The sequence below is a fragment of the Kogia breviceps genome, chromosome 18 (genome assembly GCF_026419965.1).
Source record: "Kogia breviceps isolate mKogBre1 chromosome 18, mKogBre1 haplotype 1, whole genome shotgun sequence".
NCBI lineage: Eukaryota > Metazoa > Chordata > Mammalia > Artiodactyla > Physeteridae > Kogia > Kogia breviceps.
In genome coordinates this window covers 15,971,839-15,984,879 of record NC_081327.1, presented here as the reverse complement: position 1 = coordinate 15,984,879, position 13,041 = coordinate 15,971,839, and the positions used below count along the sequence as shown (strand labels likewise).

At 46.9% G+C, this 13,041-nt stretch overlaps 1 long non-coding RNA gene across 2 annotated transcripts in view; it reads right to left on the bottom strand.

Moving 5' to 3' along the window:
• LOC136793041 (uncharacterized) overlaps positions 1 to 13,041 on the bottom strand; it is a 269,126-nt gene that overhangs the window by 2,784 nt on the left and 253,301 nt on the right. For both annotated transcript variants that reach the window (XR_010837772.1, XR_010837773.1), the window contains one exon: positions 347 to 416. This is a non-coding gene — a long non-coding RNA (uncharacterized lncRNA). The remainder of the gene's footprint in view (positions 1 to 346; positions 417 to 13,041) is intronic.

Below are 13,041 nucleotides of genomic sequence, written 5' to 3'. Positions count from 1 at the left end.
AGCCCCGCAGAGGAGCAGGAGAAGGTGGCAGGCGGTCCACGCACGGCTCAGGCCAGCCAGGGGACACGCAGCCCTCCGCATGAGGACGGGGCACGCTAGCTCAGCACAAGACCTCAATGCGCCTCTTTCCGAGGAGTTCGAATGTACTTACGCAGGCCTCCAATTTTAATGAGCCTTTTTGTATTTTTCCTCCAAGTCCTTATGTTCTAACTGACCAGGACCCTTTCCCATGCCAGTAAGGGCCACCAGCCTCTCCCTGCCCGGAGGACGGGCCACAGCCATGCGCTCTGAGGCCGCAAAGCGGTCGCCACCCCACTGTACAATCGAATTTGCTGGACAGACTCACCGGCCTTCTCCTTTGCTCGGCAACACGCCTACCGTTGGCACATGGGCATTTTGGCATCTGAGGTTCACATCTGAGAGGAGGAGAGAGTGTTGTGTTTATTAGAAGGGAAGTCTTGTGGAAACAGCTCAGTGCCGCGTGTGTTTGTGGAGTTTTATAGTATGATAGCCAGCATGGTTGCCGGTCGGTGGAGACTCCCTAACATTTTCAAGCCAACTATCATGTTGATTAAAACATCGTGCTGAAACACAAAAGAGTAACTACCTTACTGAATGTTACGCTCATCTCCTTACTAATTAAGACAAACCAGGAAGTATGATTTAGGGAGTTTCTAAATTTGTAGAGAAGTACCATGTTCCCAAAGTGATGCTAAAATTCTAAGATAGTCCCCATAAACAATAAGTACAAACATTTTTATGCTTCCTGGAAAAATATACTATATTGTAAGAAATCTCTTGATCAGTTGCCAGCGATATACGTGTCACTTCTGCTCGTCATGAATTGTTCTTGAGTATAAGCAACTGGACAGATAGCTGTGCCAGCACTTCCCTGTCCCCCAGCAGACCTCTGCCCGTGCAGAGGGGAACTCTGCAAAGCTATAGCAGGTGGCTTTGGCCACTGTCCTGCTGACACGGAGCTCAAAGTCGGGTCACGACACTCATATCTTTTAAAAAGCTTTTTTTTTTTTTTTAAGCTACCGCTTGACTGTGTTCCATAGAATAAATAAAGGATATTTTATAAATTACACACCCAGCTCTAGCCCTTCGTTTCTAATCTACCGAGGCAGCCACAAGAAGGTGCTCTGGCTTGAGTGACTCTTGAGCCACTGGTCCTTACACTTGAGACTTGGCTTGATCACTGAATAAGCACCTTGAGTAGCCCTAGTCCTAGCCCAGTACTGAACCTTCCTGATCTAGGTGAGGAGTTGCCGTGGAGGGTAGGGCCCTTTTGCACTATATTCATTTTGTGCATGTATATACGTAAACCAAACCACTAATACATTTGACAAAGGGGCAGGGAAGCATGGATGTGAGAAATGGCTCCACTGAACCCCTGACCAAGGGAAGACCAATTTGGTTGAGTCCAGCAGAGCCTAATTAGAGTACGGGGTTGGAGATTACCCTTTCTGCCATCCAGGAGGCAGACCTGTGTTCTCTGGAGAATGCTACCTGCCAAGATGGCCCCATCCCATCAGGCCCTGTCCACCCTCCTGACTGCCCAGAGACAGGACAACAGCTGCAGTGGCCCTGGAGGACCCACAGGATTGGAGTTTCTCCTAAGTGGGTGACAAGATGGAACATACAAATGCAGGAGCTGCCAGAGGATCTTCAGTTCGAGGCAGGGCACTTGGTTCAAGCCAATGGGGAGTTCTAGACAGAGCTGGAGGGCCAGCTCTTGGCTAGAGAGCACAGCTGCTGCCCTTGAGCCTGATATCTGCGCTGATGAGGGTTGCTGTAAGAACCGTGATGTCACAGTTTGATGGTCTCGACTTCTGTTGACGTTAAGGTGGGTGGGCAGATGTGTTGAGCGCAAAGACAGCCACATAACGCTGGCCTCGGCTCAGATGTGATGAGAATGTGTCTGACCCTCTTTCTGCTCACCCCCATGCCACCCACAGGAGGCAGCTCCAGGTAGAGAGAAGCCTTGCCCCACCTGGAGACTGAGGCTCACGAGGTAGCCCTTTGTGGACCAAGAGAAAGAAAAGAGTATGGGTGGCAGCTAAGGGCAGCTTCCTGCCAGGAGCCAGACTAGCAGTGACATTCTCTCAGAAGAATCAGAGTGATCCAAATGGAACCCAACCCCAGGGAGGGTTGAGGGTCAGAAAAGGATCTCTCAGTCCCTGCCCTCAAGTCCTCGGTAAGTCCAGGGGCATGGCTCTGAGAGCTGTTAGTGGAAGGAGAGCCCAGCCCCTGGGAAGCCCCCCAACCTCACCCCCCTGCCCCTGGCTGATCTTATTTGGAAACACCAGGTGGCAGCTCTCTTCTCCCAAGCCCCAGAGCTGGAAAAACAGGACACCTGCTTGACCCATGGGGAGCTCTTCAAACCTCAGAGCCTCAGGCAGAGGGGAGGCCAATCCTGGGATATGTATCCAGGAGTTGCTGCCTGTAGGTAGTTGTTTATTCACAGGGAAGAGGCCCCCTGTGTTCCCAATCTCACCTTCTTACCCCCAGTGGAAGGATGTCTTGGACAGTATTTGTGCTATTTGGGGGTCATGTAACTTTGACTTGAACAGTGGGCTAAAGTGGCTGCAGAGGCTTTGAACCTCGGTCAGCAAAAGGGTCCTGCTTACTGCAAAGATCTTTATCTTCCTGGCCACCTGTGCCATTGATTGATTGACAGCCAGCATGTGCCAGCCACTGCAGGTACTTGGAGGACAAGACAGCCCACAGGGCTAAGAGAAGACGTCTGTTTATCCACAAGAATTGTTTACTTGAGGTCCTGTAAAGTTATCTGGAAAAGAACTTTCCATATTACAGTTTTCAAGTTTGTCATAACATCGAATATAGATAACCCGCAAATTCCTTGACTTGCAAGTAGAGCCAGCAACCTCTCCGGCCTCAATGACTGGCACCTCCATACTGAACAAGGCTTCTCTGAAATTCTAATGAGAGACCCAGGGACAGAGGCAGGACACTCTCAAGGGGAAATACAAAGGAGATGGCTGGAGGTCAGTTGCATTTGGATTCTCCTCTTTGTTTCCATTACACAGAACAGCCAATCTGACAGCCATCTCTGGGCCTCGCTGCCGAGCTGGACAGCACTCTTACTTGACTGAGTCATGGCTCTAGGATATGACAACAGCTGGGTCATCCAGGCCTTGACTCCTAGGACCTCCTCACACAGACATCACAAACTGAGACAAAGCCTTGAAAGAGCAGGGCCGGAGCCAGGGAAGCCTTGGGACGCCCAAGCCAAGCCCCTGGGAGGAGGATGCCAGCCCTGCCCCTAGGAGAACAGGGGTCCCCACCTCCCTGGCTGGACGGGGCGGGAGGTGCGCCACCTGCCACGGGCTTGAGCTGCTCGGGGGGGAGTGGGGTGGGGGGTGGGCGGTGGGCCAAGGCTGCTGTTCAAAGCCCATGTCTAAACTGTCACCAGAGCTTCCTCCTCTGCGTCCTGGATCCGGTCCAGGGCTCCCGCGGAAGCTGCGGTTTGGGGCAAACAGCCTGAACCAACTGCTCCCACTCCGGACGCGGGCCACGCCCTCTTGGACTCGAACACACCCCCATTTCCCTGGGCCCACAGAGACACGCCTCTCCCTGCAGCCAAACAGCGTGAAGGCAGATTTGTACGAGTATGTACAAGGTCCTGGAATTCTCGCCCGGTTGCCACAAAGGTATAAGGAGCATAACTGGGGGAGGTTATGCAACTGCCCGAGGAGCCGGGGGGGCGCTGCCAGGGCTCTCCAAGTTCTCATCACGGGCATCCAGGGAGCCTGGGACGCAGCCTAACGCTAACAGTGCCACCTTTGGTGGCACTGATGGCCTCGCTCCGGCAGGGCAGCAGTATGGCTCTGCTGAGAGTTGGGGAGCCCAGGTCCCCGCCGGACCAATGGGAGTGAAGCTTAGGCAGAGGGGACCGTGCCTGCAGCCAAGGCGGCAGAAGCCGAAGCAGTGGCAACAGCCCAGCCTGGCAGCGCCCGACGAGCACAGGGCCGCCCCCAAACCTCCAGTCTGGATGCACACCAGATCCTGAGGGAGGGCAGGAGGGGGAGCGCTGGGTGAGGTCTACCCAACTAAAGCAGGAGACTGACAACCCTTTTCCCACCCCGTGGGCAGCTGGGCTGCATTCTCAGTCCCACAGAGCCCTCATGGGTGGGTCCCTCCCCGGGGCCCTGTGAGTCACTTCCCCAGGCCCTGGAGGCCTCACTTGAAGGTGCCTCCCTCTCAAGCAAAGCCTCCTTTGTTCTCCTGCTGGCTGCACTTCACAGCCCTTTCCTCCTCTCTGAGTTACAAACTCAGGTTCTGTGGGTTATGGGGGCACCAGCTGTGAACAGCACAGAGATGGACAAATGGAAAGTGGTCTGGCACTGCGGAAGGCTGGAGCTTGCTTCCTTGCTTCCTCTGTCCCCTGCTCTCTCAGAGCTCAGCCTCTCTCACTGTCCCAGACATCTGGGGAAGCCCCCACCTCCCGGCTCAGGCAGTGGGTGTGCAGCCTCGGGAGCGCCGATCCTGGAAGGGTACCAGGAGGGAGGGCAGTTTGGATGCGCTCACCCTGGCCAGCACCACCCAGAGCCGCTGAACTGGCCCCTGACACTTCTCTTGCATCACAGAGAGGCTTCTTTGGCTCCGAGGCCTGCAGCACCATCACTCACTCTCTTGGTTCTCCATCCCCTTGCCTCCCCTACTTTCCCATGCCCTGGTGGAGGAGCCCAGTGGAAGCCCAGCCCAGGAATGGAATTCATCAAAGTGACTTCAGACACAGCCTCTAGTCTGCCTTCTCTCCCCTCCCACCTTCCATCTCCAGCTGGGCTGACCACGTGGGGCCTCACTGTCCTGGGAGGTGCTTAGCTGCCAGGTGAGCTGAGCCACACGCTGCGCTGAAGGCAGCCATCTGCTTGTGCGTGGTGAGCACCAGCCTTGCAGCCAACAGGGACCCTTGTTTTGAAGAAGTAGAAGACTAATTTCAAAAAAACAAACAAACAAAAAAAACTGTGCACAAAGATTCTCAATTTTTTAAAATATCTAATTAATTGATTAATTAATGAATTAATTTTGGCTGCACCGGGTCTTAGTTGCAGCACATGGGATCTTCTAGTTGCAGCATGCGGTCTTCTTGGTTGTGGAATGCAGGATCTAGTTCCCCAACCAGGGATTGAACCTGGGGCCCCTGCATTGGGAGCAGAGTCTTACCCACGGGACCACCAGGGAAGTCCCAAGATTCTTAGTTTTATTAACAAGAGTAAAAATGAAAATAGGGAGAAAGCCCAGTGTTCTAAAAACAGATGAAAGATGAAGTCTATTATGGAACATCATTTGATGAAATGTATTTATCCTTCCTTGACTGTTTCCTTGACTTTTCCAGCTTCTAGAGGCTGCCCACATTCTTTGGCTTGTGGCCTCTTCCTCTATCTTCAAAGCCAGCAGTGTAGCATCTTTAAATATCTCTGACTCTGACTCTTCTGGACTCACGATTACATTGGGCCCACCCAGATTATCCAGGATAATCTGACTACTTCAAGGTCAACTGATTAACCTTAATTCCATTTGCAACCTTATTTCCCCTCTGCCACATAACCTAACGTATCTACAGATTCCTAGGTTTAGGATGTGAACATATTTGGGGGCATTATTCTGTCTGCCACAGCTAGGCAGCCACCTTATCCAATCAAAAACTATTCATTGAACACCAGTTATATGCCTAGCATTAGTTTAGGTGCTGCCGGCATATAGTAGTGAATGAAGAAGACAAAAATCCCTAACCTTGTAGAGTTTATGCTCCTGTAGAGGGAGATGGACAACAAACAAAATAAATAAGCAAAATATATCATAGGTTAGATGGTACTAAGTTAAGGGGAAAAATTAAGCAGAGAAGGGGATAGGCAGCTTGTGTGTACTGCTATTTTGGCTGGTGTGCTGGACATCTACCATTTGTCCCTCTTTTTCTGCCTTGCTCCTTGTGGGGTGACATCTATGAACAGCATGAAGGGGTTCCCTTACCCTCTGGCTTCCTTTTGGTCATGGCTGATGGGAAACACCTTCAGGAGACTGGAAGGCAGAAGGCAACTGAGGTCAGCCTCCCTCATCCCTCCTCCAAAGGCCTCACCCTCTATTAGGAGTCTTCTCATACAGCCCACCCAGCTCCAAGAACATGTCCTTTCCTTGCCGTTTCAGGCCTAGGTATGGTAACTATGGCTGCCTTTATTAGCCCCAGGGCAAATTACCACCCTTTCCAGTTTCCCTATACCCTGTCTACCCTCTGTAAATAGTACTTTATTAAACTCTCTTCAGATTGTCCTAACTGGAGGGTGCCACCTGTTTTCCCAGGAAGGCCTTGCTGAGCTGGTAACATTTAGATAAAGCCCCTAAAGAAGGTAAGGTGAGAGACAGGCAGATACCTGGTAGAAGAGCACTTGGGGCAAGGTGGCTGCAAGTGTAAAGGTCCTGTGGTAGAACCATGCATGACGTGTTTGAGAAACAGCAGGAAGGAAGCTTGTGTGGCTGGAGTAAGTAAAGGAGTGAGAAGTGAGTGGAGGTGAGGTCACAGGGGTACCTGGTATAGGACAGAAGTCGGAGCATGTAGGGCCTTTGAAGAAAGTGCTGCCAGTGCCCCACCTACATCCCTTCAGCACTGTCCACTGGACGCATGCAAACCCTCTGGCTTCCTATTGCCCCTGCAGCTCTCTGTCTGAGGGCCTCTTCTGGCCACAGGAGTGCAGCAGGGCAGGCCAGGGAGTTAGTTTCCTGGGAGTAGCCCTCAACCAATGTGGAGTTGGTGAATAAATACCAAGGTACCTTGCTGCTTGCATTTGACAATTATGAGGCATGCCCTAGGCAGCCTCCCAGAGGTCCCCGGAAGCATGGAGCTCTGGTGCTTACAGCGGTAACCCACTTATTAACACACCTTGTATTGGCTTCCTTCCTTTCCTGTCTCACTTCCCTTTTTATCTCCCCCTGCTCCTGGGAATCACCTCCCAAATGAACCACTTGTACTCAAGCTCTTGTCTCAGCATCAGCCTCTGGAGCATCCCAATCTAAGATAGCCTGTGGGCCATTATTAGGACTTAGGCTTTTAAGAGAGTGAGATGAGCATCCACTGAAGAGTGGTCATTAGAGAAGTGACATGGTCTGAGGGGGCAAAGGGAGAGGCAGAGAGACCAGTTAGACACTATTGTAGTAGTTCCAAGGAGTGGTGAAGGAGTGGAGGTGGTCAGAGATGGTTAGATTCTAGATACGCTTTGAAGGAAGAATCCTTGTGATTAGCTGTCTGTTCAGATATGGGATATGAGAGACAGTAAGGTGTCGAGGGTGAGGAAGGATGGAGTTGCCTTTTACTGGGATGAGGAAGACTACTTGGGAGAGAGCAAAAGACGGAAGGCTGGGAGCTCAGGTTTGGACATGTTGAGTTGGGATGTCTGTTAGGCACATGAGTGGAGAAGGTGAGCAGCCAGACGGTCAGGTACACAAGTGGGGAACTCAGGAGGAGTCCAGGCTGCAGGTAGAAGTTGGAGGGTCCTCTGTAGATAGGTAGTAGGTAAAGACTGGATGAGGTCTCCAAGGGAGTGAGGGCAGAAAGCATAGGGAAGAGGCCCCGGAACTGAGCTTTGGGCACCCAACATCTAGAATTTAGGAGAGATAAGAAGGGATTCTCAGAGAGATGTCTGAGAAGGAGCAGCCAACAAGGTGGGAGGAAGGTCAAGAGGCTGAGTGAGGAAGAAGATATCAACCTGCCAGATGGCACCGATGAGGCAAGAGTAAGGTGCAGCCTGGGGCTTGACTGCTGGATTCAGGAGCATAGAGCTCATTGGTGACTTTAACACTCGCCCTATCAAGTGGGAAGGAGGAGGCAAGACTCTAAATGGAGAATATTCAAGAGAGAAGAGGAGGAAATTGGAAACAAATATGGAGAGCCCTTGAGGGAAAATATATCAAATATTTTCAATTAATTTTGTTTCATTTTGAAACAATCCCAAACCCACAGAAAATTTGCAAGCACCAGGCAAAACTATTTTTTTATGAGCCATTTTACAGTAACTTGTTGGCATGGCGCTCCATCACCCCCAAATACTGGTGTGTGTTTTTCACAAGGAGGGACATTTTCCTATATAACCACCAAACAGTCTCCAACATCAGGAAAGTACACTGATACGTTAACAACATCTACTCCTCTGACCCATTTGGTTTCACCCACTGTTCTGGTTGCTTCCTCAATAGTCAGGCAACCAGTCCAGGATCATGTGTTGCATTTAGCAGTCATGTCTCTTTAGTTCCTGCATCTGGGAAATTTCCCCCTTCTTTCCCTAACTTTCATATCCTTAACGTTTTTGACGATTACAAGCCAGTTATTTTATAGAATGTCCCTCAGTTTGGGCTTGCCAATCTTGTCTCATGATAAGAGCAGGATATGTGCTTCAGCAATTCCACTTATAAATTCAAAAGAATTGCAAACAGATGACCAAACAAATACTTGCATAGCACTATTCACAGTAGCCGATAGGTGGAAACAACCCAAATGTCCACCAGTGGATGAATAGATAAACAAAAGGTGGTATATCCATACAGTGGAATATTATTCAGCCATAAGGAATGAGATACTGATATATGCTGCAACATGGATGAACTGCAAAAGCATTATGTAAGATGAAAGAAGGCAGACACAAAAGATCACATGTTGTATGATTCCATTTATATGAAATATCCAGAACAGGTAAATCCATAGAGACAGAAAGCAGATTAGTGGTTTCCAGGGGCTGGGGGGAGGGGGTAACAGGGAGTAACTGCTTAATGCGTAGGGGCTCTTTCTGGAGTAATGAAAATATTTTGGAACTAGATAGAGGTGGTAGTTCTACAACATTGTGAGTGTATTGAATGGCACTGAATTGTTCACTTTAAAAAGATGATGTTTATGTTATGTGAATTTCACCTTAATTAAAAAATAAAGGTTCAGGTTATGCATCTTTGGCCAGGATATCCCAGAAGGGTATTCCTGTTTTTCTCATTGCATCCTATCAGGTGGCACATGATTTCTATTTGTCCCATTACTGATGATGTTCACTTTGATCATTAGATTAAGGTGGTATCTACCAGGTTTCTCCTCCTTAAAGTTACTCCTTTCCTCTTTGTAATTAATGGTACTTTGAAACTATGTAATACCCTGTTCTTCATGGAATTTTCTATCTATTTGTTTATCAGTTTATTCATCCATTTCTATTCTATTCATTGGGTCATAATCTGTTACCTTATTTATTTTGGTGCTCCAGTTACCCCAGATTTGGCCAGTGGGAGCTTCTCTATGCTGGCTTTCATATTCCTTTGACATATCCTCATCATTTTTAGTACCTCCTGGCTTCCTGGCATAACAAGGTCATCTTGTATTTTTCCTGCTCCAGTCCTGGAGTCAGCCCTTCCTGCAAGAAACACTGGTTCCTTTTAATGCAGAATACCATTTAGAAACCAAGATATAGGGCTATGTGTACTCATTGCTATTGGGGTATCACTTCTCCCAAACCTTCTTAGTGCACAATGCCAGGGAATGTAAGTGTGTGTGTACACATACATACTCATGCTTTTATGCATATTATGTATACATTTCTATACATATAGGAAATCATGAGTTCTTACCAATAATTCTAATTCCAGTCTAACAAACACCCCACATTCCAGTCTAATGTTCTCCCTTTTCCAACAGTGAGAAACACGGCTCCCCTAGGCTTAAAGTATCCAGTCACTGCCTTCCTCCCAAATCCTCAGATGTCTTCTTCATCCTCCTTGGGCTCTAACACATGTGCTAGGCCACACCACTGCACAGATGTTCTCCTCATCCAGCATGGGTTCAGACACCCCCCCAACCTTGCACTGAACTACTCTCCTCTGCAGATGTCCTGCTTACCCTTCAGGGTACAAGCTGTACTTTGGACCTCCACAGCTTCCTCCCTTGCTCAGCCCCACCTAATAAATGTTGGCCTGAATTGTCAAGGAAAGAAAGAGGGATAGAAGAACTCTGATAAACCATCAAGCATAAAAAGCAGATGAACAAACTATATACATTCTATACTTACAGTTTTAAATTTTGGGTGGAAAAAAGACTGTAGAAATTATACTAAAATTATAATTGATATGATTGATTGTAGGTTAAAATTATGAAGGTTTTTTTCCTTTTCCATATTTCCCAAATTATCTGTAATATGGTTGTATTACTTTTCAATTAAAATACTTCAAGAGGGTTTCCCTGGTGGCGCAGTGGTTGAGAGTCTGCCTGCCGATGCAGGGGACACGGGTTCGTGCCCCGGTCCAGGAGGATCCCACATGCCACGGAGCAGCTGGGCCCGTGAGCCATGGCCACTGAGCCTGCCCATCCGGAGCCTGTGCTCCGCAACGGGAGAAGCCACAACAGTGAGAGGCCTGCGTACCAAAACAAAAACAAAACCAAAAAAAACACACAAAAAAAAACTTCAAGGAAAACATAACTTAAACAGCACTTTCAAAATCACCCCAAGCTGCATACTATGTGCTCAGGATTCATGCTGATGGTCCAAGAATATACCCACAATTTTAATAGAAGATCTGGAGAAAAGCAGTTTTATATCAAAACAAACCTGGATCAGAATACAAAGTTCTCATAAATTTTAAAATAAAACTTGAGTTCCAGTTCTGGAGAAAGATGATACTTTTCCCTGCTTCTCCCTGTGCTGTAAGACTCACTATTGTGTGCTGCCTTGACATCTGGTAAAATCAGGAGGCCCTCAAATGGCATAACTGTAAGTTCCCTCCTCACTCTGCTCCCACAGATGACGTCCCCTAGCCAAACAACCTCCTTATCAAAGGGATCAGGCACAGCTCCAGTTTATTCCTGAGTATCGGGTTTCAGTGCCATACCAGCCCAAGGAATTATTCAAATAAGCTAATCACATTCTCCTGTGGGAACCAAGGGGCACCCCACCCTCCTGATACTATGTAGCCTGCCTCCTACAGCCCCTCTTTGTTCACTCTGTTCCCAAGTGAAACCCCCATGTGACTCTGCATGGCATGTGGTGTCCTCCCTCAGGCTATGACTATACGTGACTATTAAAATGCTGTTGATCTCATTTGCCCAGTCTCAGCAGTTGTGTATTCAACCATCCCCACAAACCTAGGGCAGGAAGACCTCCTCCACCAATGGAGTAAAGAAGAGGTGTTAAAACACTGCCTTCTAATTCTAACTAAATATCTTGGAAATTATTTAATAGACAATGATTAAAAGACTCTTAAAGCCAGAAAGCTGAAGGTAGACTAGCTAGGGGATTCAGGACTCGAGGAACTATAACATACTGAATTTCCCCAGTTTTCTTTTTTATCTCTCATATACCGAGGACTAGGTACCAAAGATTCCGACAACTCAGAACCACCAATGGGCATTAAAAAAAAAACAAAACAAAACCAAAAAGACAAGGAAAGTCCACTCTTTCTGGACAAAGGACAAGTTAAGAAAAGCCCCAAAGAGACTAGACCTTGTGGGGACCCCCAATGCCTGCTCCATGACAGAGGCACTGGCAGGCAGTCTGAGCCAGTGAAGTTGGTGAGCCGGTCCACCTGCAGGGGCAGCATCAGCTAGTGGCATAAAAAGATCCAGGCCCAGCACCTTCTGTCCCCCATCCCCAACCCTCCAGCTGAAGAAGTTGTCCCAGCAATACCAGGTGGCCTCAGGAATGACATCAACAAATGACATCAACAGAGATTGAGCAGTAGCCCCAGCAGTGCTAGAAGAATGAAGCTAGAAGACTAGAATCACATTGAAAGGATTCTGATAGGCAAACCATCACTGGAACTAATACATATACATTCTGGTATACATATATATCTACATATGATGAATATATACCAGAACCTACATGCTAAAATAGATTTAAATAGGTCAAGAGTATCGTAACATAAAAACAAAAGTATCTAGGATACAACTGAAAATCACTCATCATTCCAAAGAATGATGAATGAGAAAAGAAAATGAATTGAATTGAAAAGAAAATTGACTCCCGTAACTGGATGAATCAGATGTCAGAACTACCTGACAACAATTTTAAAGCAGTGCCATAAAAATGCTTCAACAGACACAAATTCTCTAGAAACAAATTTAAAAATTAAAAATCTTAGCACAAAATAGCAGTAATAAAAGACAACCAAATGGAAATTACAAAACTAAAAAATACAACAGCTGGAAGAAAAAAAAACTTGCTAGATGGACTCAGTAGTAGAATGGAGATGACAGAGGATAGAAGTGATGAACTTGAAGACAGACCAATAGAATTTACTCAAGCTAAACAACAGACAGACAGAAAACAGACTAAAAAAATTACAGAGCTTCAGAATTCTGTGAGACAATAACAAAAGATGTAACATTCATATAATCAGAGTCCCAGAAGGAGAGGAGAAAAGACTGTGGGACTGAAAAGTATGAGAAGAAATACTAAAAGAAATCTACACCAAGATATTATTGTAATCAAACCTCTGAAAACTAAGAACAATGAAAAAAAAATCTTAAAAACAGTCGAGAGAATCAATACATTACCTGTAAAGGAAGATCAATTTAAATTACAATGAATTTCTCATCTGAAACCATGGAGGTCAGAAGGAAGTGGCACAACATTTTTCAAGTGCTGAAGAAAAGAACCATTAACTACAAATCCTCTATCCAGTGAAACTATTTTTTCAGGAATAAAAAGAAAATAAAGCCATTCTCAAATAAAGGAAAACTAAGAGCATTTGTTGCTTGCAGATCTATCCTTAGAGGAAGCTCTTCAAACAGAAAGAAATGATAAAAGTAGAAGACTGAGTCATTCAGGAAAGAAAGAAAAACGATGGAATGGGTAAAAATAGAAGCAAATTCAATAGACTATCCTTCACCTCATGAATTTCTTTAATCATATTTTGTGGTTGAAGCAAAAGTTATAATACTACCTGATGTATATAGAGGAAACCCTGAAGTCCATTATGTTTAAAGTGTGGGGATGGTAAAAGGATCTAAATGGAAGTATCATTTCTATCCTTCACTTGAAGTGGTCAAATGCT